This window comes from Phoca vitulina, unplaced genomic scaffold (genome assembly GCF_004348235.1).
Source record: "Phoca vitulina isolate PV1807 unplaced genomic scaffold, GSC_HSeal_1.0 scaffold13, whole genome shotgun sequence".
Taxonomy (NCBI): Eukaryota; Metazoa; Chordata; class Mammalia; order Carnivora; family Phocidae; genus Phoca; species Phoca vitulina.
This window is the reverse complement of record NW_022589716.1, coordinates 1150975-1165303: the sequence shown is the minus strand read 5'-3', so window position 1 is coordinate 1165303 and position 14329 is coordinate 1150975. Positions and strand designations below refer to the sequence as shown.

At 42.1% G+C, this 14329-nt stretch overlaps 1 pseudogene; it reads left to right on the top strand.

Annotated features, from left to right (window-relative positions):
- Positions 1-1401, top strand: part of LOC116636921 — a 30095-nt pseudogene extending 28694 nt beyond the window's left edge.
- The last annotated feature ends 12928 nt before the right edge of the window (positions 1402-14329 follow it).

Genomic DNA, 14329 nt, shown 5'->3' with positions numbered 1-14329 from the left:
GAAAACTGTTTGGCAATATCTATTCAAGTTGGACACAGGTATTCCCTGAGTCGGTATTTTTACACACCTAATTATAGACCCAACAGAACACATAAGTATCAATCCACCAGAGGACATGTACTAGATGTCATAAGAACACCCTCATAGGAAGCCCCAAATGGAAACATCCATGAATACTTTCACGTAATGGAATACAGCTCTTTCCTCTATGTATTTAAAAAACATTTAGGGGTCCCCATTGCCCTTAGAACAAACTCCTCAAGTGGACACCATGGTCTTGCACGCTCTTGCCCTACTCACCTGTCTGCCTTTAATTCCAGAACCGCACTTAGCAACTTCCAACTCTCCCTGTGCACTGAACATACCATTGTCCCAAATGCACTATGCTTCTGTCACCCTGAGTCTTTGTACTTGTTGTCCCTTCTGTCTGGAAATCCCTGTTCCACTTCCCTGCCTCACCTGAATCATACCTACTCACCCTTCAGTTCTCCCTGTGGACATCACCAATTTCAAAGTCTCTATATCCCAGGCTGGGTCTGAGACCCACACTTAGCTTCTGCAGATCCCCAGGCTGTCCCCAACACACCTCTGACCACTCTGTGATGTCAGCTTTGGTTATATGACAGCTTCCCTCAGTGGACCATGAAAAGGACAGAGCAGGGCCCCTAGACTTTGGTCATTGCTGGATTCGAGCACCTAGAATATTTCCATATAAAATAAGCCTTGAATAGCATTTCTTGACTATATGAATGAATAAATGAGGGCATAGTGCTGTGAGGACATATAGCACCCCTTTCTGTTCATGATCATGGGCAATGACTGCTATGTGGCCATCTGCTACTCCCTGAGGTACAATGTGCTCATGAGTTCCCATGGTTGTGCCGTCTCATGTCCAGGTGCTGGGCTGGTCTCAGTCATGGAGATGATGGTGACCCTGATAGTTTTTCACCTCACCTTCTATGGGTCTAACGTGATTCACCATTTTGTCTACCAAGTGTTTTCCCTCCTAAAGTTGGCCTGTGGGAAGGAGACATCCTCTGTCACCTTGGCTGTGGTCCTGGTATGTGTCACAGCTCTGATGGGCTGTTAATTCCTCATCATCTTCTCCTATGTCTTCATTGTGGCCACCATACTGAGGATTCCCTCTGCTGAGGGCAGGCACAAGACCTTCTCCACATGTGTGTCCCACCTCACTATGGTCATTGTACACTATGGTTTTGTCTCCATTATCTACCTCAAGCCCAAGGGTCCCCACTCTATAGACAGTAACACTCTGATGGCCACCACCTATACAGTCTTCTCCCCGTTTCTCAGCCTGATCATTTTCAGTCTCAGGAATAAGGAGCTCAAGAATGCCATAATGAAAGCTTCCTGAGAAAATTCAATCCCCTAGGCTCCTGATGGCCAATTTGGTGGTAAGGAAATATGACAGAAGAGCTGGGAATAATAACATCTGTCTCCATAGGACTGTTGTAGGGTCTCAAGTATATGAAGATACACACAACCATAGGTGATGGATGCATGCTTGGTATTTGTTTTCTTCCAATTTGTTTACCCACCTTGCATGGGATCTAGTGATCAGGATCTCCTGTTCTTGACCCTGTGTGATGAAGTTCATCCCATTACCTCCATCAGAGAATGTGTTATCTACCTAAAGGATGGGAGGGCAGCATCATGTAGGCGTATCTGGGCACTGATGCACAGGGTTCTTCTTGAATGGACAAGCATTGGAAGACTTTACCCTCCTCCACTATAAGGATAAGCAAAAATAAGCATAATAATAAATGCCCAAAGCTTTGACCCTTTTCTTTTCTTTTTTTTAAGATTTTATTTATTTATTTGTCAGCGAGAGAGAGAGAGAGCGCACAAGCAGGGGGAGAGGCAGACCAAGGGAGAAGCAGTCTCCCCACTGAGCAAGGAGCCCAAATGCAGGACTCAATCCCAGGCCCCTGGGATCATGACCTGAGCCAAAGGCAGACACTTAACCGACTGAGCCACCCAGGCATCCCTCCTTGACGCTTTTCTTACAGAGCATTGCATCCAGTGTTTTATAGTATTGTGCTTTTTATTTTTGTTATTTTGTTTTTCCATAGCCTCTTTTATTTTATTTTTTAACATATCTCTTATTTAAATTTGATTAATTAACATATAATGTATTATTGGTTTCAGAGGTACAGGCCTGTGATTCAGCACTCATATAATAGCCAGTGCTCATTACATCACCTGCCCTCCTTAATGTGCATCACCCAGTTACCCCATCCCTTCACCCCCCTCCACTCCAGCAACCCTCAGTTTGTTTCCTATGATTAGGAGTCTCTTACGGTTTGTCTCCCTCTCTGGTTTCATCTTGTTTCATTTTTTCCTCTCTTCCCCTATGATCGCTCCTCTGTTTTGTTTCTTAAATTCCACATGTCAATGAGATCATATGATAATTGTCTTTCTCTGATTGACTTATTTCACTCAGCTTAATACCCTCTAGTTCCATCCACATCATTGCAAATGGCAAGATTTCATTTTTTTGGTGGCTGCATAATATTCCATTGTGTATATATATACCACACCTTCTTTATCCATTCATGTGTCAGTGGACATCTGGGCTCTTTCCATAGTTTGGCTGTTGTGGACATTGCTGCTATAAACATTAAGGTGCAGTTGCCCCTTCAGATCACTATGTTTGTACCTTTGGGGTGAATACACAGTAGTGCAATTGCTGGGTCATAGAGCAGCTCTATTTTCAACTTTTTGAGGAACCTCCATACTGCTTTCCACAGTGGCTGCACTGGCTTGCATTCCCACCAACAGTGTATGAGGGTTCCCCTTTCTCTGCATCCTCACCAACACCTGTCGCTTCCTGACTTGTGAATTTTAGGCATCTTGACTGGTGTGAGATGGCATCTCATTGTGATTTTGATTTGTATTTGTCTGATGCCGAGTGATGTTGAGCATTTTTTCATGTGCCTGTTGGCCATTTGGACGTCTTCTTTGGAAAAATGTCTGTTCATGTCTTCTGCCCATTTCTTGATTGGATTATTTGTTCTTTGGGTATTGAGTTTGATAAGTTCTTTATAGATTTTGGATACTAGCCCTTTATCTGATATGTCATTTGCAAATATCTTCTCCCATTCTGTCGGTTGTCTTTTGGTTTTGTCTACTGTTTCCTTTGCTGTGCAAAAGCTTTTTATCCTGATGAAGTCCCAATAGTTCATTTTTGCCCTTGATTCCCTTGCCTTTGGTGATGTTTCTAGGAAGAAGTTGCTGTGGCTGAGGTCAAAGAGGTTGCTGCCTGTGTTCTCCACAAGGATTTTGATGGATTCCTGTCTCAAATTTAGGTTTTTATCTATTTTGAGTTTAATTTTGTGTATGGTATAAGGAAATGGTCCAATTTCATTCTTCTGCATGTGGCTGTCCAAGTTTCCCAACACCATTTGTTGAAGAGACTGTCTTTTTTCCATTGGACATTCTTTCCTGCTTGGTCAAAGATTAGTTGACCATAGAGTTGAGGGTCCATTTCTGGGCTCTCTATTCTGTTCCATTGATCTATGTGTCTGCTTTTGTGCCAGTACCATTGTGTCTTGATGATTACAGCTTTGTAATAGAGCTTGAAGTCCGGAATTGTGATGTCACCAGCTTTGCTTTTCTTTTTCAACATTGCTTTGGCTATTCGGAGTCTTTTCTGGTTCCACACAAATTTTAGGATTATTTGTTCCAGCTCTGTGAAAAAAGTTGATGGTATTTTGATAGGGATTATATTAAAAGTGTAGATTGCTCTGGGCAGCATAGACATTTTCACAATGTTTATTCTTCCAATCCATGAGCATGGAATATTTTTCCATCTCTTCGTGTCTTCCTCAATTTCTTTCATAAGTGTTCTATAGTTTTCTGAGTACAGATCCTTTACCTCTTTGGTTAGGTTTATTTCTAGGTATCTTATGGTTTTTGGTGCTACTGTAAATGGGATCAACTCTTTAATTTCTCTTTTTTCTGTCTCATTGTTAATGTATAGGAATGCAACTGATTTCTGTGCATTGATTTTATATCCTGCCACTTTGCTGAATTCCTGTGTGGGTTCTAGCAATTTTGGGGTGGAGTCTTGGATTTTCCACCTAGAACATCATGTCATCTGCAAGGAGTGAGAGTCTGTCTTCTTCTCTGTTAATTCAGATGCCTTTTATTTCTTTTTGTTGTCTGATTGCTGAGGCTAGGACTTCTAGTACTATGTTGAACAGCAGTGTGATAGTGGACATCCCTGCCATGTTCCTGATCTTAGGGGAAAACTCTCAGTTTTTCCCCATTGAGAATGATATTCACTGTGGGCTTTTCATAGATAGCTTTTATGATATTGAGGTATGTTCCCTCTATCCCTACACTGTGAAGAGTTTTAATCAAGGAGGATGCTGCACTTTGTCAAATGCTTTTTGTGCATCAATTGAGAGTATCATATGGTTCTTGTCCTTTCTCTTATTTATGTAGTGTATCACAATGATTGATTTGCAGATGTTGAACCAACCTTGCAGCCCAGTAATAAATCCCACTTGCTTGTGGTGAATAATCCTTTTAATGTACTGTTGGATGCTATTGGCTAGTGTTTTGGTGAGAATTTTTGCATTCATGTTCATCAGGGATATTGGTCTGTAATTCTCCTTTTTGGTGAGACCTTTGTCTGGTTTTGACATCAAGGTAATGCTGGCCTCATAGAAAGAGTTCAGAAGTTTTCCTTCGATTTTGATTTTTGAAACAGATTCAGAAGAATAGGTATTATTTCTTCTTTAAATGTTTGGTAGTCCATGATCCATTGTTTTCATATAACACCCAGTGCTCCATGCAGTACGTGCCCTCCTTAATACCCATCAAAAACTAATGATATATTGTATGGTGACTAACATAACATAATTTTAAGAAAAAATGTTTGGTAGAATTCCCCTGGAAAGCCATCTGGCCCTGGGTTCTTGTTTGTTGGGAGTTTTTTGATTACTGCTTCAATTTCCTTACTGGTTATGGGTCTGTTCAGGTTTTCTATTTCTTCCTGGTTCGGTTTTGGTAGTTTAAACATCTCTAGGAATGCATCCATTTCTTCCAGATTGATTAATTTGTTGGCATATAGTTGTTCATAACATATTCTTATAATTGTCTGTATTTCTTCGGTGTTGGTTATGATCTCTCCTCTTTCATTCATGATTTTAATTATTTGGGTCCTTTCTCTTTTCTTTTTGATAAGTCTGGCCAGGGGTTTATCAATCTTATTAATTCTTTCAAAGAACCAGCTCCTAGTTTCATTGATCTGTTCTGTTCTTTTGGTTTCTATTTCATCGTTTTCTGCTCTAATCTTTATTATTCCTCTTCTCTTGCCTGGTTTAGGCTTTGTTTGCTGTTATTTCTCCAGCTACTTTAGGTATAAGGTTAGCATGTGTATTTGAGACTTTTCTTGATTCTTGAAAAGGCTTGTACTGCTATATACTTCCCTCTTAGGACTGCTTTTGCTGCATCCCAAAAATTTTGAATAGTTGTGTTTTCATTTTCATTTGTTTCCATGAATATTTTTAATTCTTCTTTAATTTCGTGGTTGACCTATTTATTCTTTAGTAGGATGCTCTTTAGCCTCCATGTATTTGAGTTCTTTCCAACTTTCCTCTTGTGATTGAGTTCCAGTTTCAAAGCATTGTGGTCCAAAATATGCAGGAAATGATCCCAATCTTTTGGTACTGGTTGAGACCTGATTTGTGGCCCAGTATATGATCTATTCTGGAGAATGTTCCATGTGCACTAGAGAAGAATGTATATTCTCTTTCTTTAGGATGGAATGTTCTGAATATATCCGTGAAGTCCATCTGGTCCAGTGTCATTCAAAGCCCTTATTTCCTTGTTGATCTTCTGCTTAGATGATCTGTCCATTGCAGTGAGGGGGTGTTAAAGTTCCCCACTATTATTGTATTATTATTGATGTGTTTCTTTGATTTTGTTATTAATTGGCTGATATAATTGGTTGCTCCCATACTAGGGGCACAAATATTTACAATTGTTAGATCTTCCTGTTGGATAGACCCTTTAAGTATGATATAATGTCCTTCCTCATCTCTTTTTTGTTGTTGTTGCTGTTTTAAATTTTATTTTATTTTATTATGTTATGTTAATCACCATACATTACATCATTAGTTTTTGATGTGGTGTTCCATGATTCATTGTTTGCATATAGCACCCAGGGCTCCATGCAATACGTACCCATCACTGGACTAACCCATCCCCCCCCCACCTCCCCTCTAAAACCCTCAGTTTGTTTCCCTGGAGTCCATAGTCTTTCATGGTTCATCTCCCCCTCCGATTTCTCCCCCTTCATTCTTCCCTTCCTTCTCCTAATGTTCTCCATGATATTCCTTATATTCCACAAATAAGTGAAACTATATGATAATTGACTGTCTCTGCTTGACTTATTTCACTTAGCATAATCTCCTCCAGTCCCATCCATATTGATGTAAAAGTTGGGTGTTCATCCTTTCTGATGGCTGAGTAATATTCCATTGTATATATGGACCACATCTTCTTTATCCATTCATCTGTTGAAGGGCATCTCGACTCTTTCCACAATTTGGTTATTGTGGACATTGCTGCTAGGAATATTGGGGGTGCATATGGCTCTTTTTTTCACTACATCTGTGTCTTTAAGGTAAATACCCAGTAGTGCAATTCCTGGGTCATAGGGTAGCTCTATCTTTAATTTTTTGAGGCACCTCCACACTGTTTTCCAAAGTGGCTGTACTAACTTGCATTCCCACCAACAGTGTAAGAGGGTTCCCCTTTCTCCACAACCTCTCCAACATTTGTTGTTTCTTGCCTTGTCAATTTTTGCCATTCTAACTGGTGTAAGGTGGTATCTCAATGTCGTTTTGATTTGAATTTCCCTGAAGGCTAATGATAATGAACACTTTTTCATGTGTCTGTTAGCCATTTGTATGTCTTCTTTGGAGAAGTGTCTGTTCGTGTCTTCTGCCCATTTTTTGACTTGATTATTTGTTTTTGGGTGTTGCATTTGAGAAGTTCTTTATAGATCTTGGATACCAGCCCTTTATCTGTAGTGTCATTTGCAAATATCTTCTCCCATTCTGTGGGTTGCCTCTTTGTTTTGTTGACTGTTTCCTTTGCTGTGCAGAAGCTTTTTATCTCAATGAAGTCCTAAAAGTTCATTTTCCCTTTTGTTTCACTTGCCTTTGGAGATGTATCATGAAAGAAGTTGCTGTGGCCGATATCAAAGAGGTTACTGCCTATGTTCTCCTCTAGGATTTTGATGGATTCCTGTCTCACATTGAGGTCTTTCATCCATTTTGAGTTTATCTTTGTGTATAGCGTTAGAGAATGGTCGAGTTTCATTCTTCTGCATGTGGCTGTCCAATTTTCCCAGCACCATTTATTGAAGAGACTGTCTTCTTTCCATTGCATATTTTTTCCTGCTTTGTCAAACATTATTTGACCATAGAGTTGAGGGTCCATATCTGGGCTCTCTATTCTGTTCCATTAATCTATATGTCTGTTTTTGTGCCAGTACCATGCTGTCTTGGTGATCACTGCTTTGTAATATAGCTTGAAATCAGGCAACGTGATGTCCCCAGCTTTCTTTTTCTTTTTCAACATTTCCTTGGTGATTTGGGGTCTTTTCTGATTCCATACAAATTTTAGGATTATTTGTTCCAGCACTTTGAAAAATGTCATTGGAATTTTGATTGGGATGGCATTGAAGGTATAGATTGCTCTGGGTAGCATAGACATTTTAACAATGTTTATTCTTCTGATCCATGAGCAGGGAATGTTTTTACATCTTTTTGTGTTTTCTTCAATTTCTTTCATGAGTGTTCTGTAGTTCCTAGAGTATAGGTCCTTCACCTCTGTGGTTAGGTTTATTCCAAGGTATCTTATGGTTTTTGGTGCTATTGTAAATGGGATAGATTCTCTAATTTCTCTTTCTACAGTTGCATTGTTAGTGTGTAAGAAAGCAACTGATTTCTGTGCATTGATTTTGTATCCTGCCACATTACTGAATTGCTGTATGAGTTCTAGTAATTTGGGGATGGAGTCTTTAGGGTTTTCCACATAAAGTATCATGTCATCTGCAAAGAGAGGGAGTTTGACTTCTTCTTTGTCAATTTGAATACCTTTTATTTCTTTTTGTTGTCTGATTGCTGTTGCTAGGACTTCTAGTACTATGTTGAACAATAGTGGTGAGAGTGGGCATCCTTGTCATGTTCCTGATCTTAAGGGAAAGGCTCTCAACATCCTCATCTCTTATTACAGTCTTTGGTTTAAAATCTAATTAGTCTGATATAAGGATTGCCACCCCAGCTTTCTTTTGATGTCCATTAGCATGATAAATGGTTTTCTATGCCCTCACTTTCAATCCAGAGGTGTCTTTGGGTCTAAAATGAGTCTCTTGCAGACAGCATATCAATAGGTCTTCCTTTTTATCCAATCTGATACCCTGTGTCTTTTGATTGAGGTATTTAGCCCATTTACATTCTGAGTATATAGTACTGTCTTTTAAATTATAACAAATGTACCTAAGAAAATAAACTACTTGTCTCCTGGAAGATGGTTTACTATTTATAATTGCTCCCTGCTTCAGAAAAGATAGACCCTAAGGGAGGTTTTCTATCTTAAGAGTTTAGAAGGAGAAGAAGAGAGAGATAGAGAGAGAGAGGGAGAAAGATAGAAGAGAGAGAATGAACTAGTGGGATGGGAGTCCTTTAAACTGATCTGAACAGAAAGTTGCCTAAAATTGGATACGGTGCAAAATCTGGGAAAGGAATGAAGAAAGAGAAGGATGTTGGTAACAGGGCAATTTTCCCATGAGAAGGGAAAGGGAAGGGAGAATGAGAGAGGAAGGGACCAGAAGGAGAAGGATGCAGACAGACAGAAATGAGGGCTGGAATGGGGAGAGGGTTCAGTTTGGGTTAGAACATAAAGGATGGTAAAACGGTGTTGCTATCTGACATCTATGGAAATTCTTTTCCCTTTTCCCCACATTACTTTCAGAAGAACATCAATTTCTCATTCCCATGTTTTACTTGAATCTATCTGGGGGATGTGTTATAGGCACAATGATATCTCAAGGTGGCACAAAGGGAGGACAAGGGTATGGGTATCCTTACTATGTAGATGAGAAATGTTGGTGGAGGTCACAGAACACATGAGTGAAGGGGTCCCATGGAAATTTAGGTCTGTCTGACTCCCATGCTGGGGTTTGGGAAAGCATATGTCCGAGGATCCAGGAAGGGGGCCTTCTGTGGATCTAAATTATTACTCAAAGGTGAGGCCAGATATTGGAGTTGGGAGGCAGAAGATGTGTTGTAACATTAAACCCACAGCCACCAGTCCTCTCGTGAGCATACAAAGACTCTCATTCTTCCCTTCCTTCTCTTAATGTCCTCCATGATATTCCTTATATTCCACAAATAAGTGAAACTATATGATAATTGACTGTCTCTGCTTGACTTATTTCACTTAGCATAATCTCCTGCAGTCCCATCCATGTTGATGTAAAAGTTGGGTGTTCATCCTTTCTGATGGTTGAGTAATATTCCATTGTATACATGGATCATATCTTATTTATCCATTCATCTGTTGAAGGGCATCTCGACTCTTTCCACAGATTGGATGAACAAAGACACACAAGAGACCAAATATTAGTTTGATTATGTCACAGAGAGGCAGATGTTAATGTAGGCTCTTTTGTTTGGACCATCAGGACAACAGGGATAGGGAAGAACTTGACCACAAGAAGAGGTGGGGCTATCCTGTTTGGCCAGAAGACACTGAAAACTTCTATTGACCGAGAGAAGCGACTCTCCAAGACCCAACTCTAAATTACCCTTATTCTGGGAAGCCTTCTAGCTGCCTTGATTTCAGGGCAGAGCCCTGGATTCCCACTCTGGGCTACTCCAGCTTCTGCCTTCCCTCTGACCCTGCAGTGACCCCAAAGACTTGAGGGCATCTAATCTGGCCCTGTCTCCCCCAAGACTGGGAGCTCCTAGTCCTCAGCAGGGTCTGGGGCTCTCTGGGCAGAGAGAGAAGCAGGGAGCCTTGGTTGGAGTGTTGGAGGAAGGAGTAGAGGCTGCAGGTCCCTGGAGGCCCTCTGATGATCCTCCTGGCCTCTCCCGACCCTGAGGGCAGCCTTGCAGGTTGGTGTCCTGGGAGGCCCTGTGGAGCAGCCTGCTGGGAAGCTGCAGCAGGGATAAAGCACACAGCATCAGTTCCAGGAGCCCTGAGGTCTGACCCCACACCTGCCCCTGTGTGCCACTGACAGCTTCAGGCAGGAGAGCTTTTATGCCCTCCACTGCTGGCTGCTTCCTGGAAGAGGCTGCACAGGCTGAGGGAGACCAAGAAGGATAGGGTAGGTGGCAATACTCAGACAGTTGTGGGGAGCAAGGCCCAGACTTGGGATGGGGACAGGTCTGGGAGAAGAGTCATAAGACAGGCTCTTAGCCTTGAGCTGCTGCTGGGAGTCCTATCTGGTTGCCCATTCTGGGTCCTGGGTTCTTTACTCAACCTAGTGCCCTCTGCAGCTTCTAGTTCTGCATTCTTGTTTGGGGCTGATTCTGCACACACACGTGCACACACACACACACACACACACATACAAACTAGAAATGTTTACATGCCTGGAGGAACTTTTGGTTGTACCAAGTCATGGGGAGAGAGGGGATGCTACTGGCATCTGGTGGGTTGAGGCCAGGGTTTTGCTAAACCTTGTACAATTTAGTATACTTGTGGTCCATTTGTTCCAGGTGGTGACATTATGGTGAATTATGTAACCATATGGTTGCATTATTATTAACTCAGCCCACAGGTCATTAGGTTTCACTGTCTGTGTTGCACATCTTGGTTTTGGCAAATGTATAGTGACTTGTACACACCGTTACAGTATCATCCAGAATAGTTCAGGTGCTCTATTTTTCATGTGCCCAATGGAATTATGCTAGAGTGTTCATCTGCCTTTGCTTCTTTCACTCAAGATCATTTTCCAGGTCCCTTTACACTGCTGTGTGTGCATTGAACTCCTACCTGGGGATCCAGTAGTTGCATCCAGGCCATGTGAACTGTCCTCTTCCTAATTATGGTTCCCAAGCAGGCTTGTCCATTTCCCCCCTACAAGCAATGCTACCTAAATATCCTCTGACATGATCCCTTCAGACAGGTGTAAGCAATCAAGATAGTTGCTCAGGAACACATGTCTTGGTGCCCAGAGCAAGTGAACTCTGTGCTTCTCGATTCTCGGTTCTCACCAGCAAGCCATGAGGCCTGCTTTTTCCCCATATTTCTATTGACACTGAGTACTTTCTAATCTGGGGAAATGAATAGGTGTACAGTGAATGTCCATGATCATTTTCCTCCCCTTCCTTGTCTTAAAACCTACTCTCATGTGTCTGTGTTACTCCTTCTGTGAGTTCTCTGCTCATATCCTTGGCTCATTTCTGTATTGAGATTTCTCCTTCTGAATGTCACTGGTTTCTTATTTTTTCTAGATAGCATTTCCTGGTCAATTTTCAGCAAAGCAGAGGCTCTTTTCCCAATTTCCACCTGCCTGTTCACAGATCCTGTATATCCCTTGTTGAACAAATTCCTTGGAGAAGGTTTCATGTCTGTCTCTTTTTCCAAACAGTTAACATTTATCTACTGAGAATGGCATCAATACTTCCAGAAGATACGCTTATAATATTCAAGTGCTTCTTTATATAGAAAACATGCATATAGACATTTCTTGTCTTTCTAAAATCACCTTAACATTTGTGCTTTTGAGGTTGTTTAATAACTCCTTCTTCACTCTTAGATCACAAAGTTATTCTCCTGCACCTTCTCTTGCTGACTTCATATTTCCTTCTATGGGTGAAATCCATCTGGATTCCACCTTTGCCTGCAGTTTTGGGCAGGAATTCAGATTTGCACCACTTCATAAAATCACCAGTTTTCCCACCACAAACCGGTAAACAACCCATTTTTTCCATTTGATTTTTTGCTCCCACCTTTATCACCTATTGGGTTTTGAATCAAGCAGATATGTCTGAGGTATCCAAACAGTGTGATCTGTGTATCATACATATGATACATGTCTGTTCCAGGCTCACAGTTTTTAAAATGATTCCGAGTCTAATGTGAGTCTCAATACCAGGAGGGATATCTCTCTATCTCTCTTGTGTAATACATTTTTATTTACTATATATTTTTAAAAATTTACTTATTTGAGACTTATTTGTGGGAGTTGGGGAGAGGTGCAGAGGGAGACAGAGACAAGCAGACTCCCCACTGATCACTGAGCAGGGAGCTGGACTGGGGCTTGATCCCAGCACCCTGGCATCATGACCTGAGCTGAAATCAAGATCTGACGTTCAATGGACTGAGCCACCCAGGCGCCCCATGTACATTCCATTTTTAGAAGACCAGTATAGTTTTTCTGACTTTTTCAGAAAGAAGTTTAAGATAGTTCTTAAATTTAACTTCTTAAATTATAGGTACAGTTGCACTGAATATAATTTGGGAAGGAGTTGACATAATTGCTCTATTCACTCACCCCACCCAAGAGAGCAAATTGGTTTCCATGTTTTCTATGTATCCAGACCACCTTCTACATATCTATCAGTGGTTAAATTTTCTGTCCTTGGAGATACTGCATGTGTTTGGTTAATTCCTAGATATTTTGTAACAGAGGTTTTCAACATGTGATATGAGGACCCTGGGATCCCAGAGACCCTTTTGGGGGGCCATCAGGTCCTCACTTTTCCAATGAAGAAGAGGATTATTTTTGTCATATGCTTTAACTAAAACTGCATATTGCCACAAGCTGAATGAAGAAGCAATATAAGCATCATCTTGTCTTCCATCCAGCCAGCTTGGACAAATTTGCTAAAAATAAAACAAAGCCACACTTCTTGCTAAAGGAGTTTTTGAAATGCAGTTACTTATAATAATAAAAATAATAAAATAAAATGCAGTTACTTTCCAGGTACCTGGGTGGCTCAGTTGGTTAAGGATTTGCCTTCAGGGCAGGTCATGATGCTGGGGTCCTAAGATCGAGCCCTGCATCGGGCTCCCAGCTCAGTGAGGACACTGCTTCTCCCTCTCCCTCTGCCTGCCACTCCCCTTGCTTATATTCTCTCTCTCTCTCAAATAAATAAAGAGGTGAGCTTGGTACACTCCTGTGATGTGTGACATGGACTCCGCACCTGTGTGTGAGCCATCCTCTGTGAGACCAGAGTAGACAGAATTCTCTCCTGCACCTGTCAGAGGAGACTGGGGAGCCCAGCCCAGAGAACTGCTGCCACTCCACCCAGCAGGAGTGGGGAAGGCAGGGTATAACAGTGAGACAGGGGCTAGGTGAGAGGGTGGAGGTTGGACCAGCCACTTGTGGAACTGGGTTGTCAGGTTACCAGAGGTACCTAGGGTCCCCGTGAGGTCAGAGGCCATGAGTTTAGAATGGGGCCAGTTGGTCCCATTTGGTACAGACTGAGGACAAAAAACAGCTTAGAGGGCAGAAAAGATGTCAAATTCAGTGATAACTACCCATCTTAGGTAAACATGGGGCCCTTTCTGTGAATGCTCATGGACCTTGTTTGTCCAGACGGTTCTCTGCTTACTCCCATTTTTCATTTGGGGTGAGGAGGCTCAGAGCTGGAATTTTCTTTCTCAGAAACACACAGCAAACGCTGGGACTTGAAGCCTGGCTCTGATGACTGCACCGGGTGTATGTTTCAGACAATGCTCTCTGGAAGCCAGAACGGAGTGGGAGCAGAGGAGGAGCCTGGGGCAGTGAGCAGTGCAGGGGAGGGAGGTGCAGCCACAGAGATGGAGAGGAGCAGAATCCAGGGGCAGCCATTCTGTAGGCAGAGGTGATGCTGAGTGACGGGGGAGGAGGTCAGAAGGGGGCTGACACCGGTGTCTGGATTTCTGGGTGGGACAGCTGCGGGGCCACAAGACTATTTCCAGATCATCAGCACAGCCTTCCTCACTCCAGGAAGGTCCTTCCCTGGCCTGCCATTTCTGGCCTGCCATCCTATTGTGGGGGATCCTTGGGAACAAGGCCCCAGGGAGACCACAGGGTGTAATTATGGCTGGGCCCTGTCCCAGAGCCCACGATTTCCAGAGCTCTGGGCAGCAAATGAGGCTCAAATCATTCATAAAAATATATTTTTGTTTTATTTTATGGCAGACGACAGGTGCAGAGGTTTGAGTCAATGATATTTCTGGTTCGCTGCTTTTGATAATCATTGGTTTTCACAACGACAACGTTCTTCTCTTATTTTGTTCATGTTCTCTTTCTGCCACCCTGTTTCCCTCCAGTTTCAACAACCATTCT